Consider the following 9,969-nt stretch of genomic DNA (forward strand, 5'->3'; position numbering starts at 1 on the left):
ATGTCGCAGGTGGAGGTGAGTGCTAAACAGCAGAGGGCCTGATTCCACAGGTCCCCCTTCTGCTGACCTCCCAGACCCCAACATTTTTTTTGTTTTTAACGTTACTTTTGCCAAACGGATCCGGATCGCATCCTGATGGACACCTGATGCAACCTGACCGGATCCGGATCGGATCCGGATCAGAACCGTACGGTTCCGATCCGGATCCGGTCCGGATCCGGTCAGGTCATCCGGTCCGTTTGGCAAACAACCGCAAGTGTGAACCGGGCCTTACCCCATCCTCTCTTCCCCATCCTATACCTCTAAGCACTCATTTTTTCCAGCAATTATTCCTTCCCGTAAGGAGCACAGCTAGAAATCATGGGGTCCTGTAGCAAAGTTTGCCCCCTCCTGTAGGTAGAGTTTCCCCCTAGTGTTTAGTAGCCTTCCAATAACAGTAGACAGAGGTACCATCCAGTATTAGATAAAATCCCCTAGTGTAGGTAGCCAAATGTAGCCCCCAGTATAGGTGGCCGTATACAACCCCACAGCATAGGTAGTCCCAGTATAGTAGTAAGAGGTAGCCCCCTCAGTGTAGGTAGTCAAATTAGCCCTTCCCCCTCCCCCAGTATAGATAACCCCCAATATAAATGTGGCCTCCCATATATGTAGTCAGAGTACCCTCACAAAGGTATTTAAAGGTAGCCCCCTCTGTATAGGTAACCAGAGGGCTCCCTAGAATAGGTAGCCCAAATTACCCCCACTCCAGGTATAGGTAGTACAGGTATCCTGATGAACTTCCCCACAGTACATGTAGATAACGGAACAGAGGCGCCAGCAGGATAAAAACATATATTAAAAGTTCTAAAAATGTTGTGGAGGTAGCGGTGGACTCACCTCCTGAAAGCAGACACGTAACAACTGTCTGACAAACATCAAAACATTTATTTATAAATACTCCAAAGGTGCGCCGCGTTTCGCAGGCAAAGCCTGCTTCCTCAGGCAATAGAAGGGGATCAAAAACAGTAGCTCGTGTTGGACGGGTTTAGCGCCTCTGTGAAAACCCGTCCAACACGAGCTACTGTTTGTGATCCTCTTCTATTGCCTGAGGAAGCGGGCTTTGTTTTTTATCCTGCTGGCGCCTCTGTTCCGTTATCTACATATCGAGTCCACCCCTGGTGGAGGGGTGCTAAGCCCTACTTTTCCTGTAGTACAGAGAGCGACTTTTTAATCCTGAGTGAGGACAGGAGTAATCTCCTCACCTTCCTACACGGTGGTTGCCTTAGTGGTAACCCATGTTTGTGAGTACATTTACCTCACTTTACTAACATTCCACATTATCCAATGCATACTACACTATGTCAGGCTCTCGGTGTCCCTTTGTCTTATCTTTTCCCCACAGTACAGGAAGCCAGATGTAGCCCCCTCCCTCCCATGGAGAGTAGCAGCAGTGGAGCATAAGAGAAGTGACTTACATCTTCAGGCTCCACTCACTTTCTACCTTCTCCAGGCGTCCCGTCTCTATGACTGGAGCGTACTGTATGGCTTCTATGGTGATCCCTATACCACACTGCTTCCCATTGCTTTGCTCTGCCCTGGCCTCTTCCTTCTGGTACCTGTAGTTCTTTCATCTTATCTTCTTCTTTTCCCAATTCTATCTCCCCACCAGGGCCGGATTTGTATTCATTACCGCCCAAAGCCACTGTCAGCAGCCGCCCCTTCAGTATAGGCTGCCAGATGACTCCCCCACTATAGGTAGCCAGATCACCTTCCTCCCCACTATAGGTAGGCAGATATTCCTCCCATCCCACTATAGGTAGCCCCATACACACACCTCCAGTATAGGTAGCCAGATAACCCTCCCCCCGCCCTCCAGTTTAGATAGCCTGATGACCCTCCCCCCCTGCTCTCTAGTATAAGAAGCCAGATGACCCCCCCTCCACAGTATAACCTGCCGCCCACCTGCCCTTGATCCTGTGGTGCTCTAGGCCATGGCCTATGTGGCCTTGGCTTAAATCCAGCCCTGCTCCCCACCAACTCTATTCCTCTTTGTGTATACAGTCCTCTCATCTTCTCCTTCAGTCCTCCTTTCAGTCCTTATTCGTCACTCATCCGCTTTGCTCAATCCTCTCCCCATCCTCTTTGTGTATACAGTCCTCTCATCTTCTCCTTCAGGCCTCTTTTCGGTCCTTTTTCTCCACTCATCTGATTTGTCCATTCCTCTCCCCAGCCTTGTTGTGTGTACGCTCCTCTTATCTTCTCCTCCAGGTCTCGGCTAACCTTTTCCTTATCCTCATCTGTCCAGTTCTCCGATCTTCTCACCTTACTCCTCTGCTCCCCCCCCCCTTCCTTTTCTCTGTACCTCCGAGGTCTCATCCCTTCAGCCATGAATTTATTGAAATTGCAATTGGGTGGCCACATTGCAGTATCCATCTCTGACAGAGAGATCATACTGATAAAATCTGCTGGGAAAATGGAGCAAGTGTATGGGTACCTTAAGAAAGACAACTGTGATGTCACATGAAGTTCAGAAAGGGAAACTATGCATCTTACACTCAGAATCCATAGTCATTATCGTGCATTTGTTACATGGAAGAAACCTTTTAGCAACTAAAGAGATTGGGCACTAGAGGCATCCAGTGTGTTCTCTCTAAGGTTCAACAGGTTCCCTTCCAGCTGCAGGTTCCTCACTACGAAATGGAAAATCTCATCTCCAAGGTGTAGCTCCAGCACTTGGATTGGCCGGTGGCATCAGGGGCCGACACACAAACACTAGATTCTTGGCATAAGCTAAAGCCTGTGCAAGCTATGAAATGAATAACAGATACCAAGACTCAAAAGGGTGAAAGAGCCCTGCCCTTGCGAGCTTACAATCTAGAGGAATTGGGGGGGGGGGGGACAAGAGGTGGGGAAGTATGTAGTATACAACAGGCAGTGAATGTTTAGGTTATTTAGTAATGAGTTAAACTTGATGCAAGGTTGAAGGGGGAATGGCCTAAGTTAGAGCATAGGCTTGTTGGAAAAGGTGAGTTTTCAGGGATCGTTTAAAGAGAACCTGAACTGAAAATAAAAAGTCAAAATAACCATACAGGTCATACTTACCTCCTGTGTAGCCTACTCCTCAATCTAATAAAACAAAAGAAAAAACAGGGCACCGAGAGCCCAATAGTGCAATATAGTTTTAACAGAGAAAATCTGTCTAGATAGTTCGTGCAGAATTATACTCACAAAAAAGGGTCACCAGCAGGCAACCACTTGAAAGGCAGGTGGGGAGAATTGGTACCCGACCCCACTCGGGTATAAAAGTCGCTCTCTGTAAACAGGAGAAAAAAGGGGGCGTACCCCTCCACCAAGGGTGGATAAGTAATATGTATCAAACGCAGATAGAACAGAGGCGCCAAAAAGAGTAAAAACACTATTATTTAAAAACAGTAAAAAGAGGGAAGGTAAGGTGGACTTACCTCCCTCTAGCAGTGGACAACAAAACTCTGAGGTAGAGAAGAATGCATTTATTAAACAGTGTAACTCCTAAAGATGCAACGCGTTTCGCGGGCCACAGCACCGCTTCCTCAGGCTATACAGGAGTTCAAAAAAGCTGTATCCAATCCAAGTATTGAATGAGCGCCTCTTCCAATTATACATTACCAGTACATACTACACTATATTGGGCTCTTGGTGTTCTCTCTTTTTCTCAAAATGAGGTAATTCTAGAGGAGGATAAAAGAAGCTCATGTACAGATCTAAGATTGTGGTTGGGTTGGTATCTGGAAACTTGTGAGGAGATGTACAGGGGAGAGAGATTGTGGAGAGCTTTGTAGGTTAGGGTTAAGAGTTTGCACTGGATCCACTGGTTAATTGGTAGCCAATGAAGAGCTTGACAGAGAGGAGCAGCAGAGGAAGACTGTGAAGAGAGATAATTGATACGAGCAGCCGAGTTCAGTACAGATTGGAGTGGTGCCAGTTGGTTAGTTGGAAGTCCAGAAAGCAATATATTACAATAGTCCAAGTGAGACTATTTATACCTTTCCATCTGCTATACCAGCTTGATTCATTCATTCATTTCTATTACAACTATCCCTACAAGGAAATGTTTTCTTATTAGAATTATTATTAAATATGGTGTATTTTTTTTGTATAATTTTGGTTGTTATTGATATATAATATTATTTTTTTCCATTGATTGCTGCACTTTGCACTTCATACTAGTGAAGAATTATTGATTTCATAAATTATTGATTTGTCTCAGCAAATTTGCACAATATTGTAAAATACACTTTCAATCGACTGATTTATTATTTAGGCTGATAGTGGGGATTAAGTGTTGATTCAGCTTGGCAGTAGATTATTTTGGAATACTAGCTGGTGGTGCATACTTCGCTGCCTGGGCAAGGAGTGCGCATGTCATCTCTCTGGATCACCTCGGACCGTACGACTGGACCAATAAGATTGTACTAGTCACATTAGACCAACTGAACACTCTGATTGGACCAGATTGCACAATCGGATCAGATTGGACCAATTGCATGATTGGACCAATTATATTAAACCAATCATATTGGGATAATCAGTGATCACATTGTATGATTGGACCTATCAGATGAGACCAAACAGGTTGGAGCAATCACATTGCACAATTGGACCAATCACATTACAAGATTAGGCCACTCAAATTGGACAAATCACATTGCACTAAATCCTGTTTGGACCAATGTAATTGTATGATTGGACCAATCAAATTTCTTGACTGGATTAATCAAAGTGCATGGACATATCACAATTTCTGCCCATAGGGACACATAATTTCTCCCTGTGGAGATGCATAATTACTCCCTATAGGGATGCATAATTACTCCCTATAGGGATGCAAAATTACAACAGAATTGTGCAGGAAAATGTCACTGTTGCAATATAGTTCCATCTATCACTGAGGTGTCACTTTTTCCTAAATTATATATAATCATCGCAGAATCCAAAAACAGAAGACGAGTCTTCAACAAAGAATAAGAGGAGGCAAATCTCCACCACAATAAATATTGGGGTCACGGCACAGCTCTGCAATCATGGATACCCATAAAAAGGAAAGAGGCTTACCAGCTGGTGACAACCTACATTATAAGGTTGTATCAACGCTTTGGTAGGACAGGAAGCAACAGTCTTTCCAGGATCCACCAATTCAGCAATGATTCATCACACAAATGGATATCAGTAAACATCATAAAAAACAAACAAACGGCAACTCGAAGTGTAAACCATTGAATTTCGAGTTTTCATAGTAAAAACAGCATGAAAACGACTATGGTTTTATGCGGTTTTTACTATGAAAACTCTATATTAAACGGTTTACACTTTGAGTTGCCGGTTGTTTGTTTTTTATGATGTGTACTGATATCCATTTGTGTGATGAATCATTGCTGAATTGGTGGATTGCAGAGCTGTGCCGTGACCCTAATATTTATTGTGGTGGAGATTTACCTGCTCTTATTCTTTGTTGAAGACTCGTCTTCTGTTTTTGGATTTTGCACTGATCATATATAATTTACCTGTTTGTGAACTTTGGACATGTTCTTCTCTCAGCGGCGGACACTTTGTTTCCTTGGCGCTGATACACATATGCAAACTTGTCTATCACTTTTTCCTGCCCAGTGCTGGATTAGTGGAGGTGCTGAATATGAGAAACGGTGACTCCTGATTCAGCCAGCTAATTAACTGTGGACCAAGGGGGTGTTTCGGGGCGGTCTGTATTGCAAAGAACCACAGTTCAAGATTACTGTCCAGCCTGGAAATGCTTACCTGGCGACCACATGATCATTTGTGATAACATCATACCTCACAACTTTTGGTGGCAGGAAAAAGGGACACTAAGACCTGCCCCTGCCACACTTTTAGCTACAACCCAATTTTACGTGCGGCCATTAGTCACGTGGTGTCTAGTGGCCATTGGTCATGTGCTCCCCCCGTTACTGTTTATGTGTACTCTGTATATTAGACACGAAGATCTAGAGCAGTGAATGACACTATAGCAATATGACTGAGGTTTACTGAATTGTATATTAAAACAATTTCCCAAATGCTGGAGTTGCCTTCCCCGTCCTGTGCTCCCCTAGCCCAGTACGCAGAGTATCAGGCACAGTGGTAGCCCTGCTTCTCTCACCTCCTCCAGGCTCCAGTGATGATCGCCCATCCTCTTACTGCTCACCTCTTACTCTAGTGCCCGGCATCTAGACTTCCTCACGTCGCAAGTAATCACGCCATGCAGGAGGGGAACCAGGCAGCAGAGCGATAGGTGAGCGGTGAGAGGATGGATGTACAGCACTGGAGCACGGAGGAGGTGAGAGCACAGCTGCACATATACTCGGCATAGACTGAGCTGGGGGAGCACAGGATGGGAGCGCCACAGGACCATACCTCCCACCCCGGCTAAATCAGGGCATTTGGGAGGTATGGATAACATGATGCACAGAAGTTTATGGCAATTTTATATCTAGCCAATGACACTATACCATTCCCACCAGCAGCAAATCTCACAAAATTGTCGTTATTGTGGAAACATCGGGAGCAACAACGATCATTCCCAAGAGACGCCGTGGAGGAGCTGTCTGCTGATTGGTCCATCAGGAGATTCCGAAGCTTTATTTTTTCAAAAAGGTAAACTTTATTAAAAGTTTTAAGATTACACAGAAATTACCTTTGGCTCAGCAACAATGTTGCCCATATGTCTATACAACAGCAACACAAACATAAAACATTCCCAACCAAAGCATAAGCTGCCACATGATTCCACAGCCCATCGTGGTGATTTAGTCGTGTATTCCCTCCAGCGGCCACATGATCACCCCTTTCCCCCAGTGACCACATGATCCTCCCAGCAGCCACATAATCCCACCTGTGGCCACATGACCTGCCCTCCCCTCCCCCCAGCAGCCACATGAATCTCCAAGCGGCCACATGTCCCGCCCTCCCCACAGCCGCCACATGACCCCCCAAGCTGCCACATGATTCCCTCTCCTACCTGCGGCCACATGACTCCCCCCGCCCTGCAACTCATCTCTCTTTCCCCTTATTGCAGCTGTGCCTCTAAGTGGCAGACCTGTGGCCCCCAGCAGCATTATCTCAGGTGACAATGGGACAGCAATATGGAAGCCACACCCAACAGAAGAGCAATAACCGTAGAGGCCTGGGCAGTCGTACACAGCATGAAAAATGTAGCTGGGTGATGGTACATCCAGGACCACCACCACATGCAGCATCGTCATACTGGCTACAACGTGACAGGAGCTTCGCTGGAGTGTTTTCACTGCAATAACTTTATACCTTGCAGCTATATTAGTTTTGAAATCTGAAGGGCTTATCATGTTGCCAATGGGGGTAATACGGTTACATTACCTGGTAGAGGAAGCCCATCTGTTCTCCTGATAATCCCTCTCTGTGACTCTGTAGAGCAGTAGTAAGTCCTACTGGTAAGTCCTACCACCTCCACCAGCAGCTGCTGCTGTCATGTGTGATAGGATCCTTACTCATTGGGTGGCAGAGAAGCCGCCATGCGACCTAACAGAGCAGCAGACATTGTACCGGACCACATCTCCGCTTCCTCGGAGTACACTGAGCATGTGCAGTACTGCAACTGAAATTGTCCAGTGGGGAAGAGAAAAAGGGGAATATGCTACAATGGTGCATTCTTAAAGAGGCACCATAACAACATATAATGGTATGTAAAACAATTATCCAGGATACCCGATCTTATGTTAAATATCCTGGTTTATGCATCTGAAAGACTTTCTATATCTGTATATTGGTATGTAGCCCCACCCTCTAATGTTTAGCCTAGGCTATTTAGCATTCTCCTTACTGGAGCTCTCTGGGAGACCAGGTGTTGTTTCAGCTGCCTTTAGAACACACAACAAAAATTCCACAGTGATGCACCTGCTAGCAGTAATGATGTTTCCACCATCAATTTAAGATTGTAAATCAGTGTGAGGTAAGATTTTACAGCAGGAAAACACTGACTACATAATCTATAAATGAATATTGTAAAATATAGGCAATTTTAACCATTAACTGGTTCACAGTTCATGTTTTCTACGCCTTTTACGCCTCCTGATATTTTTTACATTTCAGCTGTGTCGCTTTGACACAGCAGTAACTTTTTAATTACTTATACCATCTCAGTTATATACAGTATGTATGTATATATATATATATATATATATATATATATATATATATATATACATATATACATACATATATATATATATTTTTTTTTTTCAGTACAGTCTATGCTTTCTTTAGGTAATATGGGGAACGATTAGGCGTAAATGCAAAAAATATAATTTTGTTTCCTTTTTCACCCTTCTAAATTTCCACATTACACATTCCACAGTTATAAAACATATAATGATACCCCATATGCTATATTTATTACTAGCTAAACATGTGGCACACTGTTATCCCCAGCCTGCACATCTATAGCGATCGGATGCGTTCGCTAGGGCGACAGTTGAGGGGCCATAGTGCTGTACAGATGCATCGCTAGGCAACGGAGGAGCAATGCATCTGTAGAGCTTCAGACGCAGTCATTAAAAGTTTATAAACAGGTATAGGTATTGCAGGGGTTGACAATGGGTTACTAGTCTAAGCTGGGGTTAAAACTTAACTGAGAGTAAAAAAAGAATATTGGGACCATGTCACTTATAAAACTTTTTTTTTTTTGCCTAACTTTATTGAATGATTGTTGTTATTTGCTAGCAGCAATCAATCACAGGACCATGCATGTGCATGAGCAGCAGCGGGCGACAATTTTTAATGGAGTCTACATCCTAAAACCTACAGCAGCAATTATTAGGACATAGGGCTTGATTCACAAAGCGGTGCTAACTGTTTAGCACAGGCGTGCTAAACAGTTAGCACGTGAAGTGCTGTTCGTGGACTTTTGCGCGCGCAAAATCTGAGAATGGCACCTCACGTGCTAACTGTTTAGCACACCCGTGCTAAACAGTTAGCACCACTTTGTGAATAAAGCCCTTAGAATCTACATTTTGGAACCTTAAGCAGTTAAAGGGGCACTATGACGAAAAATTGCAAAATGTAAAATATGTGCAAACATAGATAAATAAGAAGTATGTTTTTTCCAGAGTAAAATGAGCCATAAATTACTTTTCTCCTGTGTTGCCGTCACTTATAGTAGGTAGTAGAAATCTGACAGAAGCGACAGGTTTTGGACTAGTCCATCTCCTCATGGGGAATTCTCAGCAAGGCTTTTATTCTTATAAAGATATTCCCTAAAAAGGATTTAAACAATGATGCTGGCCAGCTTCCCTGCTTGCTACACAGATTTTTGGCAGTTGGACGGCGCAACTTTTTTTTTTTTAAAATAAAGAAAACCCTGAGAATCCCCCATGAGGAGATGGACTAGTCCAAAACCTGTCACTTTTGTCAGATTTCTATTACCTACTGTAAGTGACAGTAACACAGGAGAAAAGTAATTTATGGCTCATTTTACTCTGGAAAAAAACCGTACTTCTTATTTGTATATGTTTGCACATATTTTACATTTTACAATTTTTCGCCATAGTGCCCCTTTAAGTTACATTCAGTAACTTACTCCATATGTGGCCATTGCAATACTACGCATTCTATGTTGGCCCCTGATGATTGGGCAGCCTCCCGAGGAGGATGAATCTTATCAGATATGACAGCTGCCACTTCTGGTCACATAATTACCACACAAGCAATCGGATCGCACCACTGCTTCACAGCGTCACGGGGAGAGGTTGCCGGGGGAAATAAAAAACCCAGCAATGAGCTTCCCCTTCAGGCGATGTAACGATCCTCAGCCCATCGGCAACACGATTATCCTGGCAGTTTCACACCGAACACCTCATTAGTATTACAGTATGTATATATATAAAATGGTGTGTTTTTCGTGATAGCATTTCTTTAACGTGAACTCTTTTTCCAAATCATAGTGAAGTAATCTAGTCTGGAGAATGT

This window comes from Hyperolius riggenbachi, chromosome 10 (assembly GCF_040937935.1).
Source record: "Hyperolius riggenbachi isolate aHypRig1 chromosome 10, aHypRig1.pri, whole genome shotgun sequence".
Classification (NCBI taxonomy): Eukaryota; Metazoa; Chordata; class Amphibia; order Anura; family Hyperoliidae; genus Hyperolius; species Hyperolius riggenbachi.